Genomic DNA, 14,982 nt, shown 5'->3' with positions numbered 1-14,982 from the left:
AACCAGTGCATTCATTTTCTTCGAGTAAGCACCCAGTGGTAGAATTACTAGCTAGCACTATGGCACCTTTTTTTTTTTTTTTTTTAAGTTGGAGGGCAGTGTCCATCTTAGAAAGGAGAGTGACCACATATGAAAAATACCACATAGCATTAGGTGGAAAAAAACACATAAAAATCATTCCCCAATCCCCAGTCCCTTGGTACTCAATGCTGTATCTCCCACTGAGGTAAGGTTGTGCCACTGTTCCATGGCATAAAGGAAGGAAGGAAGGAAGGAAACTAAAAACAACCTCCATAAGAGGTAGACCCAAGCCTACATAACCACCATGTGTGTGTTCTAAGGAGTCACAGAGCTCTACCCCCTCAGTGACACTGCTCCTTCTCCTTCATATGTAAGAAGACTGTGCTGAAGATGAAGGGCCCCAGCATCATGGCAAAGGCACTGGCTAGGTTAGTAGGGCTAGGCCGAGGGGATGAAGGGCTCATACTATGTGTACTGGACAGGCCTCATGGACACCTGAGTGTGAGAGCATAAGTGTGTGCAGTCTAGCCAGCTGTAATCCACTTTCAACTGGAATGCCCATACACATCAGGCAATTTGAAATGGACACCATATTTGCCACCTAGGGCCTACTAGATGGCACTAAAAATATTTCTCTTTTTAAGTTTTTGACAGACCTCCATACTGTTTTCCAGAGTGGCTGCACCAGTTTGCATTCCCACCGACGGTGCACGAAGGTTCCTTTCTCTCCGCATTCTCACCAACATCTGTTTTCTTTTCTTCATGATCTTAGCCATTCTGACATGTGCGAGTTGATATCTCATTGTGGTTTTGATCTGCATTTCCCTGATGATGCACGATATTGAGCATCTTCATGTGTCTGTTGGCCCTCTGGATGTCTTCTTTGGAATAAGATGTGTTCAGGTCTTCTGCTCAATTTTTGATGGGTTTGTTTGTTTGTTTGGCATAGAGTTGTGTAAATTCTGTATATATTTTGGATATGAGCCCCTTATTGGACTATCATTTGCAAATTTCTGCCTCCATTCTGTAGGTTGCTTTCATTTTTTGACCGTTTCCTTTGCTGCAGAAGAGCATTTTATTGTGATGAAGTCCCAATAGTTTATTTTTGTTTTTATTTCCCTTGCCTGAGACACATCCAGAAAAATATTCCTAAGGCTGATGTCCAAGAGATTACTGCCTGTGTTTTCTTTTAGCGGGTTTATGGTTTCAGGTTTCACATTTAGGTCTTTAGTCCATTTTGAGTTTATTTTTGCATACAGTGTAAGAAAGTCTTGTGATACTCCCAAAACAACAATTGTGACATCTTTTATTCAATTAAATGTATTTAGTTTTCTTAAATACCTATTTAGTTTTCTTAAATACCTATACCTACCCTCATAGGCATGAAGCTAGGTAAGAGCTCCTTTTACAACTATAAAATGAAAACAGATTGTACAAATTACACATTGTACAAATAAAGCACAAAAGTCATGTTAACAATGTTGTTAGTTGCTGATAGTTACTGTGAACTTGAGTATTAGCCAGTGTCTGTGCTCATAAGCATCATTACACTGGATCATCATGGCAATCCTACAAGGTCATTCCTATTTTCCAGATAAGGAAACTGAGGCACAGGGCTCCATCAGTAGCTGAGAGCACATAATCAGTAGACGGCAGAGCTAGGCTTTGATCCAAGGCTGCCTGACATGTAGCCATGTGGCCCTCACTCTGAATCACAACCCTCCACTCCTTTTCTGTGGCACTGATACTTGACTGAGATCACCAGCATTCAATCTGACGTGTAAAAGGTTAAGTCTTTGTAGGTCATTTTCTTCCTGTGCATATTAATCTTTTGACTTTAAGATAGTGACCATCATTTACATCAATGCCTCCTGCACTGTGGTTGCTTGTTTTTTTTTTTAAGATTTATTTATTTGAGTGAGAGAGCACAGAGCAGGAGAGGCAAAGGCACAGGGAGAGAGAATCCAAAGCAGACTCTGCACTGAGCGTGGAGCCCAGTGTGGGGCTCAGTATCATGATCCTGGCATCACGACCTGAGCCAAAATCAAGAGTCAGACATTCCACCAACCGAGCCACCCAGGCGCCCCTATGGTGGCTTTTTAATGCAGATAACAAGATCCCATTAATTTGATGGACCTGTTCGATAATGTATATGAACTTGATACTGAGAAGTACTTAAATCAAATATTTGCCATTGCCTTTTTAACACCACATGTCTAATTAACAAGGCAGGACCTTTTCATCACAATTTTGGGCAACAGAGAACAAGTGTGGTCAGTTCTGGAGCAGTGCAAGAACTCTGGATTTGGACCACCATGGATCCCTTGACCCTCACAGTGCAGAGGACATTATTCAGTCTCTGCTGCAGGTGTGGTCCCAACCCCACCCAGCATTGGTACTGAACAGTGTGGCAGTGAATACAACGCAGATGACCCTATGCGGGAAGCTCCTAATTAAAAAAAAAAAATACACACACACACACACACACGATTGCAGGTTAAAAAAAATCTTTCACCCTTTAGGCTGCCAACAACTCCATTTGTAGATCTTTTGGGATTCGTGAACTCTGCTTTGAAGAATAATGTGTTTTAAAGATGAGGTTTCTTGCACAAAAGTTTCACTTAAGAATTCTATAATTATTTTAGAACACTGTTTTTTAAAAAACTAAACAGGCACACTCAAACACATTGTGACTTGATGAAATTTCCATGCTGCGCAGGTGCACCTTTTTGCTATAAATGAACTTCACACTGCCGTAAGTCTGTTTTAGATTTCTCCCTGGGTCCGATGCCCTCTTTGGGCACAGGAGAGTACGTAAAGACAGGAGAGCTGTTCTGAGACCTACTCCCTGCCAGGTCCTGAGCCAGTCACCTTACTTCTGTTACCAGGTTCAGTCTACACGGAAACTCAAGCTCAAGCCTCATGGGCAGAGCCCCGGAGTGTCCGTGAGCCCCATGCTATGCCTTCAGTGCCTCGGTGGGGAAAGCCATGGCTTACGCAGCTAGAAGCTCCTAGCTGGCTGAGTACCCAAGCTGGCGGCTCTGAAACCAGCACCATCAGAGTCATGAAATGTGATTGTTTCTGCTAGAAGGCAGGGCAGAAGCACTGCAGAAGCACCTGAATGGCTATCTGTCATCCTCACGGTGTACTGACTGGAGTCCCAGCCAAGTGAGTGGGGGCTGCCGGGACCCTGCAACCCTGGGAAAGCTCACCTCCTCGCCCCTCCCACTCGCACCATCTGCTCCACTTGGAGCGCTCGTCCCCATCTCTGCCAGCTTGGGCCACGGAAACCACAGGGCAAAATGGACACTATCCACCCCCAGACTCTAGTCGAGGTTGCTGGGTGGACGGGCAACGTCCTGTCGTCCTGCCGTACCTGCCGGGCCCTGGCGCACCGGTCTGAGCACCTCACTTTCACCTTCCAGGGCTCTCCACGGGAAGAGCCGGCCCTCTCAGCAGGCTCCTTCCTCTCTAGCTTCTCATACCAGACCCACACCATCTTCCCCCAGCTAGAGCACACACTGTTCTAGAACGAGCTCTCATTCCCCTCCATCCTGCTAATGTAGAGCTTTCTGCCTGACTCTTTCTAACCTAGTCCCTCTCCTGTTGCTCCTGCGATCATGCGCTTCTCCTTTGGATCTGACGGTCCGCAGCTTTGAATTGCTATGGCTTCTGAGCTTCCCTTCCAGAGCTGTCGGAATGGGTGTATGTGCGCGCATGCGCGCTCCTCCGTGAGCACATGCATGCTTCTCCGTGCACTCATGCACACTTCTCCGTGAGCACATGCACGCTTCTCCGTGGGCGCATGCGCGCTCCTCCGTGAGCACATGCACGCTTCTCCGTGAGCACATGCACGCTTCTCCGTGGGCACATGCTCCCCAGGAGCAGGCACTGCTGTGCTCAGAGCCATTTGGGGACAGGCACAAGGGTCTCGGCAATCCAGTCCATGCTCAGCCCCCTGCCTCCCTCTCACGAGTCCTTGCTGGGAGCAGCCTCATGCCGCCCTTGAGCTTGCCACCTCCCACCGACTTCTGTTATCACGGCTGGCAGGTGACTTCCTGAAACAGCCTAAGTCCGGAGTCCTTTATCATACCTGAGTGGCACGGCCTGTCCTTCGTCCTTTCTGTCCTTACCTGCGCCGTCGCTGGGTCGCATCGGCCTGCCTTGGAGACGGTGAGCTTGTGGAGGGCGACTTAGATCTGGTACCGTCGGTCTTGGAATGGTCCTGACGTGATGGGGTCGACCACGTTGGTTCCCTGCAGGATGATTTTCTCAGATGCACTTGGTACTGGCTCCCAGGACACATTTATGGTTTGGGGTTTTTTGTTTTTTGAGGTTTTTGTTTTTGTTTTACCTTATTTATTTATATGAGAGAGAGCGCACATGAGCAGAGGGAGGGGGAGAAGCAGGCTCCCCGCTGAGCAGGGACCCCCCCCACACACCCCTGATGCGGGGCTCGAGCCCTGGACCCTGGGATCCTGACCTGAGCCGAAGGCAGAGGCTTAGCCCACTGAGCCACCCAGGTGGCCCCATGGGACAAGTTACATAAGCGTGCAAAAATAATGTTCCAGGGCATCATTAGGAAAGTCCTGTTGGAAGCATACCCCTTTCTCTGATGTTTCCTTTCAACCACTACTGCACCCAGGAATCTCCAACTGTGACAAATGCGGAGTCAGGTTCGGGAAGCCTGGGGTGAGGCCCGGAGCCTGCGCTGACTCCTCTAGGGCTCCCTACCCGCTTCCAGGTTGCTCCCTCCGTGGGAGGAGGTGGAGGCCTTGTCCAGCTGCCAGCAGGAGAGACCAGGCTGACAGGGGCGGCAAAGTGACCCTGAGAACCAAGGCGGCTGGTTTCTAACTCAGAATCTTTTAGAAGGAAGCAAACTTCCTGCTCGGGAAGAATCTTGGGGAGAGAGTGGTAACTCCCTTCTGCCCGCGGCGAAAACAGACCCAGTTAGCCAGAGCTTTTGCTTCTCAGTGGATCCAAAGAGGGAAGAATGGGGTGTGCCAGCTTTCTCTTTGAAATTCCTTTTAGGCAGATACTGTTCGTCCTGTTTCCTGCCAGGGCAGCCGGATGGTAAATGGGCATCAATCATGCAGGCTTGGCAGGTGGGTGAGCCGGCATCAGCATGACCACTGACTTCAGTGTCCGCTGGTTGTGGACACTGAGAAACTGTTTGAGGCATGAGGGGGAAAAAACCCACACATAAAGCAGAGAGCCCTTTGGACTTTGCTCCAGGGACGTTAGAGTAGAGAGCTGTGGGGACTCTCTCCCTTTGCAGGCTCCAGGCCCTGCCTGCCCCGGGCTCCCCCAGCCTGGTCGGGCTCCTGTGGAGTTGGGTTTTATTGCAGCTGCCTGGATTCCTGCCCTGGAATTTGCACTCACTGGGCCCAGGTGGTGCCAGATGAGCAGCCCACGGCCTCCTGGATGGCCTCGCGTTGAGGGAGCAGATCTCAGTGTTCTGTTGCTTGTGGACGAGCTTTGGGAAGAAAATGGCTAGCGGCGTCCCAGCTGATGCGGGAGCTAGCAAGCACGGCCCTAAAATTTAGACAGGAAGTATGGGTTGGTTTGAAGGGAAAACTGTCCGGTGTTCTGAGTGATGACCTTTGAGATCCCATAGATGTTTTTGTATATATTATGTTGTTTTATAGTTTCTGCTGGGGCACACCCAGTCTCGTACCTGGAGGGAGCACAGGGTGGCAGGGAGGGTGATGCTGCTTGCTCAGTGACTCAGTCCCTGAGGTATATGGGACCAGCCCTGCTTGTCCCTGACAGTGTGGAGAACAAAGGCAGGGTTGCCAGCTGGGTCACCGGCCTGGGGCGTGCCCAGGAGGGGCCTTGCTTTTTTACTGCCCACGTGCCCCATAGGGTCGGATAGGTCCCAATTCGATGGCACCTGCACAGACCTTCCCAAAGGGAGTCACAGGCTTAGCAGTGTGGTGATGTTTGAGGACGAGTGAAGCTGATTGGGTCCGTGGGAACAGCGCAGTCCTTCACAAGTGGAGGGAGCCTGTGGCACTGTGACCGTGTTATGTGGAGACAGTGCTCACTTTCAGAGGAGCTTGGTGTGTCTGTCCACCTGGGCAGCTTCTGCTCTCGAACTGACACATAGTTACATCCTTGAAAAGACAAGCCGGAATTCAGGTATTGTGGGTGCTCCTTGGGTGGAGGAGGATTCCAGAGGGAGGCAGAGGAGGCCCCATCACTGTCCCCTCATGCACAGTGAAGCTTAGTCTGGCAACCTGCGTCCACCCTCTGGACCTGCTCCCAAAGGGGTCCCTCCCCTGGGAGTCCAGCCTCACCCACCCCCTTTGCTCTAAGGGGCCCTCAGCCTCCCTCCACCCTTGGCAGGTGGTACATCCACCTTCTCTTCCCCCAGTGTGTTCAGCAAGAAATTCCTTCCGTGCTGGGGAGCTGGGCTGGGGGGTCCCTAGGACGGAGCCCACTGAGGGACAGAAGACAGCCCTGGCAGTAAGTCTGCCTTACATTCTACAACTACCAGGATGAACATCTAATTTTATTAGGTTGAAATTATTGTGATTCAGTTGTGATGAACTATACATAAGATGGAATTGACTGTGCTAACCATTTCTCAGTGTGTGGTCGGTAGCATTCCGAACATTCACGCTGCTGTGCAGCCAATCGCCCATACTCTTCATCTTGCAAAACTGAAACTCTGGTCAACCAAAACTGTTAAATTGTTACACAAAACCTCTCCATCCAGCCCTCCCCCAACCCCTGGTGCTCTCCATTCTACGGTTGGTCTCTCTGAGTCTGATGGCTGTAGGAACCTCAAATAAGGGGAATCACACAGTATTTGTCTTTTTGTCCTGGCTTATTCACTTAGTATAATGTCCTTGGGTTCCTCTGTGTTGTAGCATGCTTCAGAATTTGTTTCCCTTTTAAGGCTGGAGAATATTCCAGAATGCTTTGCTTATTCATTGGTAATGAGTGCTTAGGTGGCTTCCACATTTTGACTATTGTGAGTAATGCTGCCATGAACCTGGGGGGACATTTTCAAGTCTCTGCTTTCAGTTCTTTTGGGTATATACAGAGCTACATTCTTTTATTGTGCTTGGCTTTGTTGCAGTGACCGATACTGCATTTTTTATCACTGTTAGATGTGTGGCAACCCTGCATCGAGAAGGTCTACCGGTGCCATTTTTTCTGACCCCATCTGCTCACTTTGTGTCTCTGTGTCACATCTTGGCAATTCTCACATTATTTTAAACTTTCTCATTATGATTATATTTGTCCGGGTGATCTATGATCAGCCATCTTCAATGTTGCCATTGTTGTTTTGGGGCGCCACAAACCATGACCATCGAAGACAGTGACCTTCGCTGATCAGTGTTGTGTGTGTTCTGACTGCTTCACAGACCACTGTTCCTCTTCTGTCTCCCTGTCCTCGCGTGTCCCTATTTCCTGAGACAAAACAGTGTTGAAACGAGCTCAGTCAATAACCCTGCAATGGCTTCTACGTGTTCAAGTGAAGGAAGAGCTGCACGTCTCTCAGTTTTCATCAAAAGCTAGAAATGATTAAGCTCGGTGAGGAAGGCATGTTGAAAGCCAAGATAGGCCGAAAGCAAGATCTCTTGTGACAACTGGTGAGCCAAGTTGTGAACACAGAGAAACAGTTCTTGCAGGAAATTGGAAGCGCTCTTCCAGCAAACACACAAATGATAAGAAAGGAAAACAGCCTTATTGCTGATATGGAGCAAGTTTTAAAGGTCTGGACTGAAGATCAAAGTAGCCACAACATTCCCTTAAGCCAAAGCCCCATACAGAGCAAGGCCCTGACTCTTCAGTTCTATGAAGACTGAGAAGGAGGCTGCCGATGAAAAGTCTGAGGTTAGCAGAGGTTAGTTCGTGAAGTTCAAGGAAAGAAACATCTCCAGGTGGAGCAGTGGGGCTGATGGAGAAGCTGCAGCAAGTCAGCAGCCGATCTGGTTGAGGGAATTAAGCAAGGAACTAAACAGATTTCCAGTGTAGACACAACAGCCGTCTGTTGGAGACTGATGCCATCTAGGACTTCATAGCTAGAGAGAAATCAGTGACTGGCTTCTAAGGAAAGGTTGATTCTCTCATTAGGGGCTAATACAGCTGGTGACTGGAAGTTGAAGCTTATCCTCAGTGACCATTCTGAAAATCTTAAGGCCCTTAAAATCTGTGCTGAATCCAGTCTTCCTGCATTCCGTAAATAAGGCCATAAAGCCCAAATGATGGCACATCTGTTTACAGCACGTTTTACTAAATCTTTTAACCCTGCTGCTGAGACCTACTGCAGAAAAAAGGGGTCCTTTCAAAATATGACTGCTCATTGACAGTGTACCCAGTTTCCCAAGGGCTCTGATGGAAATGGACAGTGAGATAAATGCTGTTTTCATGGCTGCCACAACACGTCCGTTCCATATCCCATGGATCAAGCAGTAATTTTGTCTTTCAAAATTACATTTTTTAAGCTGTAGCTGCCTTAGATGGATATTCCTCTGGTGCATGTGGGCAAAGTCAATTAAAAAAACTTCTGGAAAGGATTCAGCACTCTAGATGCCATTAGGAGGAACATTTGTGATTCATGGGAAGAGATCAAAATATCACCATGAGCAATAGTTTGGAGGAAGTGGATTCCAACCATCATGGATGACTTTGAAAGGTTTAGGATTTATTGGAGAAAGTACCTGAAGATGTGGTAGAAAGAGCGAGAGAACTGGAACTGGATGTGGAGCCTGAAGATGGAACTAAATTGCTAGGCTCAGGATCAAACGTGAACGGAGGAGGAGTTGCTTTTTATGGACATGCAAAAACTGTGGTTTTGTGAGATGGAATCCACTCTTGGTGGAGATCCTGTGAAGACCATTGAAGGGACAACAACATATTTAGGATATTGCAGGAACTTGTCTGATAAAGCAGCGGTAGTGGAGTTTGAGAGGACGGACTCCAACTTTGGAAGAAGTTCTGTGGGTAGATGCCAAACAGTGTCCCATGCTACAGAGAAGGCATTCGCAAAAGCAAGAGCAATCGACATGGCAAAGTTCACTGTTGTCTTAGCTTAAGAAATGGCCATGGCCACACCATCCTTCATCCACCACCACCTTGGTCAGTCAGCAGCCGTCAGCATCGAGGCAGACCCTCCACCAGCAAAAAGATACAACTTCCTGATAGCTCAGATGATGGCTAGCATTGTTTAGCAAAAAAATATATATATATTTTTATTTTTGTAAAGACTTTATGTAGAGAGAGAGAGAGAATACAAGCAGCGGAGGGGCAGGGAGAGAGGGAGAGAGACTGTCAAGCAGATTCCCCGCTGAGCAGGGAGCCTGGCATGGGGCTCAATCTTAGGACCCTGAGATCATGCCCTGAGCCGAAATTAAGAGTTGGACGCTTAACCAACTGAGCCACCCAGGTGCCCCAGTATAGTGTTTTTAAATTAAGGTGTGCACATTGTAATTTTTAGACATAATGCTGTTGCCCACAAACACTGCAGTACAGTATAAACAGTACTTTTACGTGCACTGGAAACCAAAAATTCATCCGACTGGTCTTAACCATGGTAGCTGCTGTTTTGCGTGCTCTGGAACCAAACCCATACTACCGCCAAGGTGTTCCTGGAACCAGAAGAGGAATTATAGGGGACCTGATTTTATTTTTTTGAGGAACCTCCGTACTGTTTTCCGCTGTGGTTGCACTCCTTTGCGTTTCCACCAGCAGAGTACAAGGGTCCCAATTTCTCCACATCCTTGCCAACATTTCTTTTTCCTTCTTTCTTTCATTCTTTCTTTCTTTCTTTTTTTGGAGGGGAGGGTAGTGGCCATCCTAATCCTAATTATAATATAAAAGCAGTCGTTTGGGTTTCCTATTTTTCTGTGATAAGTGTCCTGTAGTCCAGCCCCCAATGTCCCCAAAGGAACTGAGATCCAGAAAGAAGAAACCCATGCACAGTGTCTCAGATCCTCATGGCTTACCTGGGACACACAGGATGATGTTTGAGACTGGAACCTACTAGCCAGCCAACACTACAAGAAGGCCAAGATCAGGCCAAATAGCGACCACTGTGCCTTGGCTCAGTCCTCCACCCCCTCCCTGCTGCAGACTTACGGGCTTGTTGGTGGCTGGCTCCAAGCGGGGACCTCCATAGCATTCAGAGAGGTGTCCTCAGTCGAGGCCCAGGCTCCTCTCCCCTGCTCGCCCTTGCCTCTGCTTGGAAATGTCAGTGTCATCTCAGACCCAGGTCACTGAAAGCCACCTGGTCGTTGCCTCCCACAGTGTGTCCTCTGTTGGGCTGCTTTGACCCTTGCCCTGGAGCCAGAGACTTGGAACCCTAATATCATGGGGTCCTCCTCCTGCTCTTGCGGACTCATCTGTCTTCCCCCCATGGTCGCTCTGCCCATGCACCCCCCCCCACACACACACACAGGCTAACCCTCTCATTCAGGCTGCTTGTCTCCAGAACTCTTCATGCTCACTGCTCTGGCTGCTGCTCTGGCTGCTGCCGCCAGTGCACCCCCCCACCACGCCTTCCAGCAGTTTCTCCCACACTGGCTCTCACAGGTGATCTGGGATCCCCACTGGCTATGGGTAAGTTAGGTCCTTGGCCCGCTTCCCAACCGGATCCTCTTTCAAGCAGTGGCCAAGCCTTTCCCTTGAACAAAACAGACACAAAACCACCTTCTGCTTCCCTCCCCTTTCTCAGTGACATTGAAAAAGATGATCCCCAAATAGTTGTGGGATGCTCTCATTCGGAACCACCCACTCACAGGTCCCCCAACCAGCAAAATGAGAGCAGTAGATCCTCTCCCTTAGGTTATAAAGATTCATGTGAGAAAAAGTGGTTTAGAGAAACCACAGCACTCCGGCACCCTGAGCGGATGCAGCCCATAATGCTGTCTTCCCCTAGGGTAGACATGACCCATTAGCCATTCCCCCCCACCTTAATACCTATAGATATGAAGGGCAACACACTCAATGTGGAGAATATAAACAGTCTTAATACAGCATCTGCTGCTGGGGCACCTGGGGGCTCTCTCATTTAAGCGTCTGATTTCAGCTCAGGTTATGGACCCAGGGTCCTGGGATTGAGTCCTGCTTCGGACTCCCTGCTCAGCGGGAGTCTGCCTCTCCATCTCCCGCTGCCCCTCCCCCTGCTCATTCTCTCTCTTTCTCTCTTTCTCAAATAATTAAATGAAATCTTTAAAATATTAAAGCATCTGCTGCCTTCCAGAGATGTTAAATGAAGTTGAAGACATGGGGCATTGGGATTGCCACATGGGGAGGTCGACAGCAGTGGGGGTGTGTGTGTCCGGTGTCTTGGGCTGGCGTGGAGCGGCTTTCTCCCCCCGAGGTCTCTGTGCTGATGGACCCACACTACTTCTGAAGTGGGGCCTTGACTCCATCCACACCCCAGGCACCATTTCTGGTGTGGACGGAAATTTCTCACGTGCACTCTTCAAAATAATTATTCTGTGAAAAATAAAAATGCAACGTCACGAATTTATCAACATATATATTTATAATCTGTCAGTTGCTTTCATCAAATGATAAAGAAATTGCAATGGAAATGCTGTGCGATTTTGCTGCTAAGGAGGCTCTGGTCTGGAGAAATGTTGCGATCCGATAGCATAACCAGCTCTCAGGTGATGCATGTTCCATGGGTCTGTTCTGGGTCTAGGATGCTTGGTAAGCCTCCCATGTGCTTCCTGAGTACAGCCAGGAGGGGGCACTGGTCTCAGCCTTGTGTCCTCAGGCCCAGAGCATCTAGAGGCTTCTCAGAAGTGCTTTTGAGCTGTGTTTTCAAGAGAGCAAAGCGTACCAGGCAGGGTGTACGATGTGGGAGAGGCAAGAGGGTGTGATTGTGGGTTTTCCAGGAACAGGGAACGTTAGACCGATTGCCAGGCGAGTGGGGGAGGAGCAAGGGCGGGTTCATGATGGATGGTCGAGGGAGTCCCCTGAATTTCAGGCTGTGCCATTGCTTTGGATATTAGCCGTAGCCCTGCAGGGGACAGGTGTGATGGCATTGAGTCACAGACTCCAAAATGAGGCACACACCCAGTTTTTGCTATGAAGGAATTCGGGGACTTACTGGATCTTACCAGAGCCGGAAATTCATGTCGTTTTTTGACTTGTTCCAGTTTTTTCAGCGTTGGCTAGCTTCAGCGTGCATGCACAGGCAGGCCCGCACGCGAGCACACATGCACAGGCTTGCATAAACACACACGTGTGCTTGCACACGCACGGGCCTGCACATGCACAGACACGCCTGTTCACATACACATGTTCACAACACACCTGTGCAGGGATGCACACCCATGCACACGTGTACACACACGCACGTAACACTGTGCTGAACAGAAAGCTTCGCTGGACATCCCAGCAGCCTGCGGGGCTGTAGGTCCTGTGTGGGGGTGGGGTCAGAGTGCACCACGCAGAGTCCGGTGTGAGAAGATGCATGGCCCCGGTGGTCGGAGCTCATCTCCTGCATGTGGAATGAGGGCATTCTGGGAGGCAGCAGGATCCACTGGCTGAGGCTGGACGGTAGGAGGATGCTGCATGTGTGCAGGTGTCCGTGATCAGAGCTGTGCTGGGAGCTGGGGAGATTGTTCGTGTGAGGAATGCTGGGGGGACTGGTGATTCCTTCTTCCTCTCTCCCCACTTCCGCTCTTGTGGTGGGGCCGGCTGATAGAATAAATGCGTCAGGAGCTGCTTCCTGCTCGACTCAGGAGTTCAAGCCAGCTTTATTAGTATCCAGAAATAAACAGAGAGCATCCTGAGCAAATGTATTCATTTCCCCAACATGTTAAAAAATAAGCACTTCTTTTCCCACAACAAAAGCACCTTTGGGAGGTAATGTGAACAGCAGGTGGGCTTCTGGGAGCCTGAGCATCTAGCCCTAGACCCAGGGTTGATTAGTGAAGGACTCTGTAACCTACTTCTCCATGTCCCGACTTCCCCATCCGTAGAATGGGTGGCATCCGTTCTTCATAACAGGCTGGAGAATGCAGCACTGAAAATCGTTTGGGTTTATTGCTAGCTTTGCTGTTTTCTAGTCTTATCAAGATGTGTCCATGCTCCTCTCCTATGAAGCAGGAATAACTGTAGTACCTCCTCAGAGTGTCATTGGGAGGGTCGATGAATTAGTGACATACAGCCCCTCCCCCCCCCGCAATATGCCGAATACTTCGCTTTCATTTCTGCAAGTTAAAAATGAAGGAAGTATGTAAGGGATAAGAGGAAGGCACAAATGATAACGGTTATGACACCAATATAAGGTTCTCACCAAGAAAAAAAGGGAATTAATCTATGTCTACATATCCCGGTAGAGGGGGAGACTGGAATGTCAATCTGATCTGAGTCTTGACATTAACCAGTGACATGAATGGCAGGAGCTCGTGGTCTGCTCTGAATCCCATTTGCTATTCCCCCCTCAATTTTAAGTGACCTCTTTCATGTTACAAGTAATGCATTTATAGGTGATATTATAGAAAAGTTAGGAAGTGCATAGAAGTGAAAATAGCAAAATGTGATATGACACATATCCTGGAGATTCTTGTGTGCATCTTTCTAGACTATGATCTATGACTACAATTCATAATTCTCTTAGAAATGGAATTTTCTAAAATAGTATTTGTTTTCTAAAAAAAAAAATCTGAATCCAGTACTTCGGTACATCAAATCCTATACTTTTAAAGTGTATTTAACTAGTACCAGCATAACATTGTTTTGAAGTACCATAGTTTGTTGAAACGGTCTCTTACTGACGTGCAGTTTGATTATTTTATGTTTGTTTGCCATTGTAAATTATGTGGTACTGAGCACCTTTGAACTTCCCACGGGGAAATAATTGGGGAGTTATTTCTTTGCGACCAGTTTCTAGAAATGGATTTACCGTGCCTGATACCTTGGGCCAGAGTGCCCCCAAGAAAATTGCTCTACAGGAGAGTTTAAGCTCGTTAGCTCTTTGTGGCAGGAGGTGGGAGGGCGAAGTGGGCAGGAGCGGCCCCTGGGAGTCAGGCATGTCCACTCTCCATCGCTGCTCCAACACCAATAACCATGGGCCTTCAGGGGAGCTACAGATCTCTTGGACATGCAATTTTCTCAGCTGCCAAATCGTTTGAATGAGGTGAACGTCCTAAGGTTATTATTAGCAGAAGCCCTGGTGCTGAGTAAATACTAGCTATTATAAAATACCTGCGGTCTCTGTAAGATGAGGCCCTTACGCACACATAAGCATCTCTGTATGTGCATGTATATACACATACGTGAAGACAGAGACATACTTGTATATAAAATAAAATACCTGTATCAAGTAAGGTCTTTTGCCTCCCTGAATGATCTGGAGGATACCAAATGGTTGACTAGTGGGTGACTGGTTCCCAGGTGTTTACAAATCTCCTGCAAAGTGAACTGAGAACCCAAAGCATAGCCGGGAATAAGGCGACAATCCCATGGCTCGTCTACATGCAGGGGGGCCCAGGGGAAGGTGCTGGTCAGATGGGCTTTCTGGGTAATTTAGTGCACCCTGATGCTGTCCTAACAACCCCAGCATCGTGGGTCTGTGGATTCCAGGTCTGCAGCTGGTCATGGTCCTGGACCCAGAACTGAGACAGAGATCCAAGCTGAGTGGGGCAGACCACTGGGGGAATCCACGTTAACTTGGTGTGATTTTTTTTTTTTTAACCCACTCAGTGGCTCAGAAAGGGCTGGTCCACACAAACTCTGCTACACCATCCCACTCCTCGATCTGTACAGATTGTGACGTGCCACTGCCTGGTGGGAATCCATTTCTCGGCCGATCCTTTCCTTTCCAGCATGCTTCACCTCTTCTTAGTTGTCCCCTTTCTGTTAGTGTTGAAGAGTGTGCCAATGCATCAATTTTAAAAGGGTTATATATCTCAGAAGGCTGTTCTGAGGAGGGAGAAATAGTTAAAATGGCTTGTCATGAGGGAAAGTCCTAGAAAGCTGCTGGACGCT

General features: G+C 48.5%; 1 protein-coding gene across 4 annotated transcripts in view; it reads left to right on the top strand.

The window, feature by feature from the left end:
• COBL (cordon-bleu WH2 repeat protein) overlaps positions 1 to 14,982 on the top strand; it is a 261,336-nt gene that overhangs the window by 83,452 nt on the left and 162,902 nt on the right. The window lies entirely within an intron of this gene.

The sequence above is a fragment of the Mustela nigripes genome, chromosome 4, assembly GCF_022355385.1.
Source record: "Mustela nigripes isolate SB6536 chromosome 4, MUSNIG.SB6536, whole genome shotgun sequence".
Lineage (NCBI taxonomy): Eukaryota > Metazoa > Chordata > Mammalia > Carnivora > Mustelidae > Mustela > Mustela nigripes.
The sequence above is the reverse complement of the archived record's forward strand: the minus strand, read 5'-3'. Positions and strand labels throughout refer to the sequence as shown.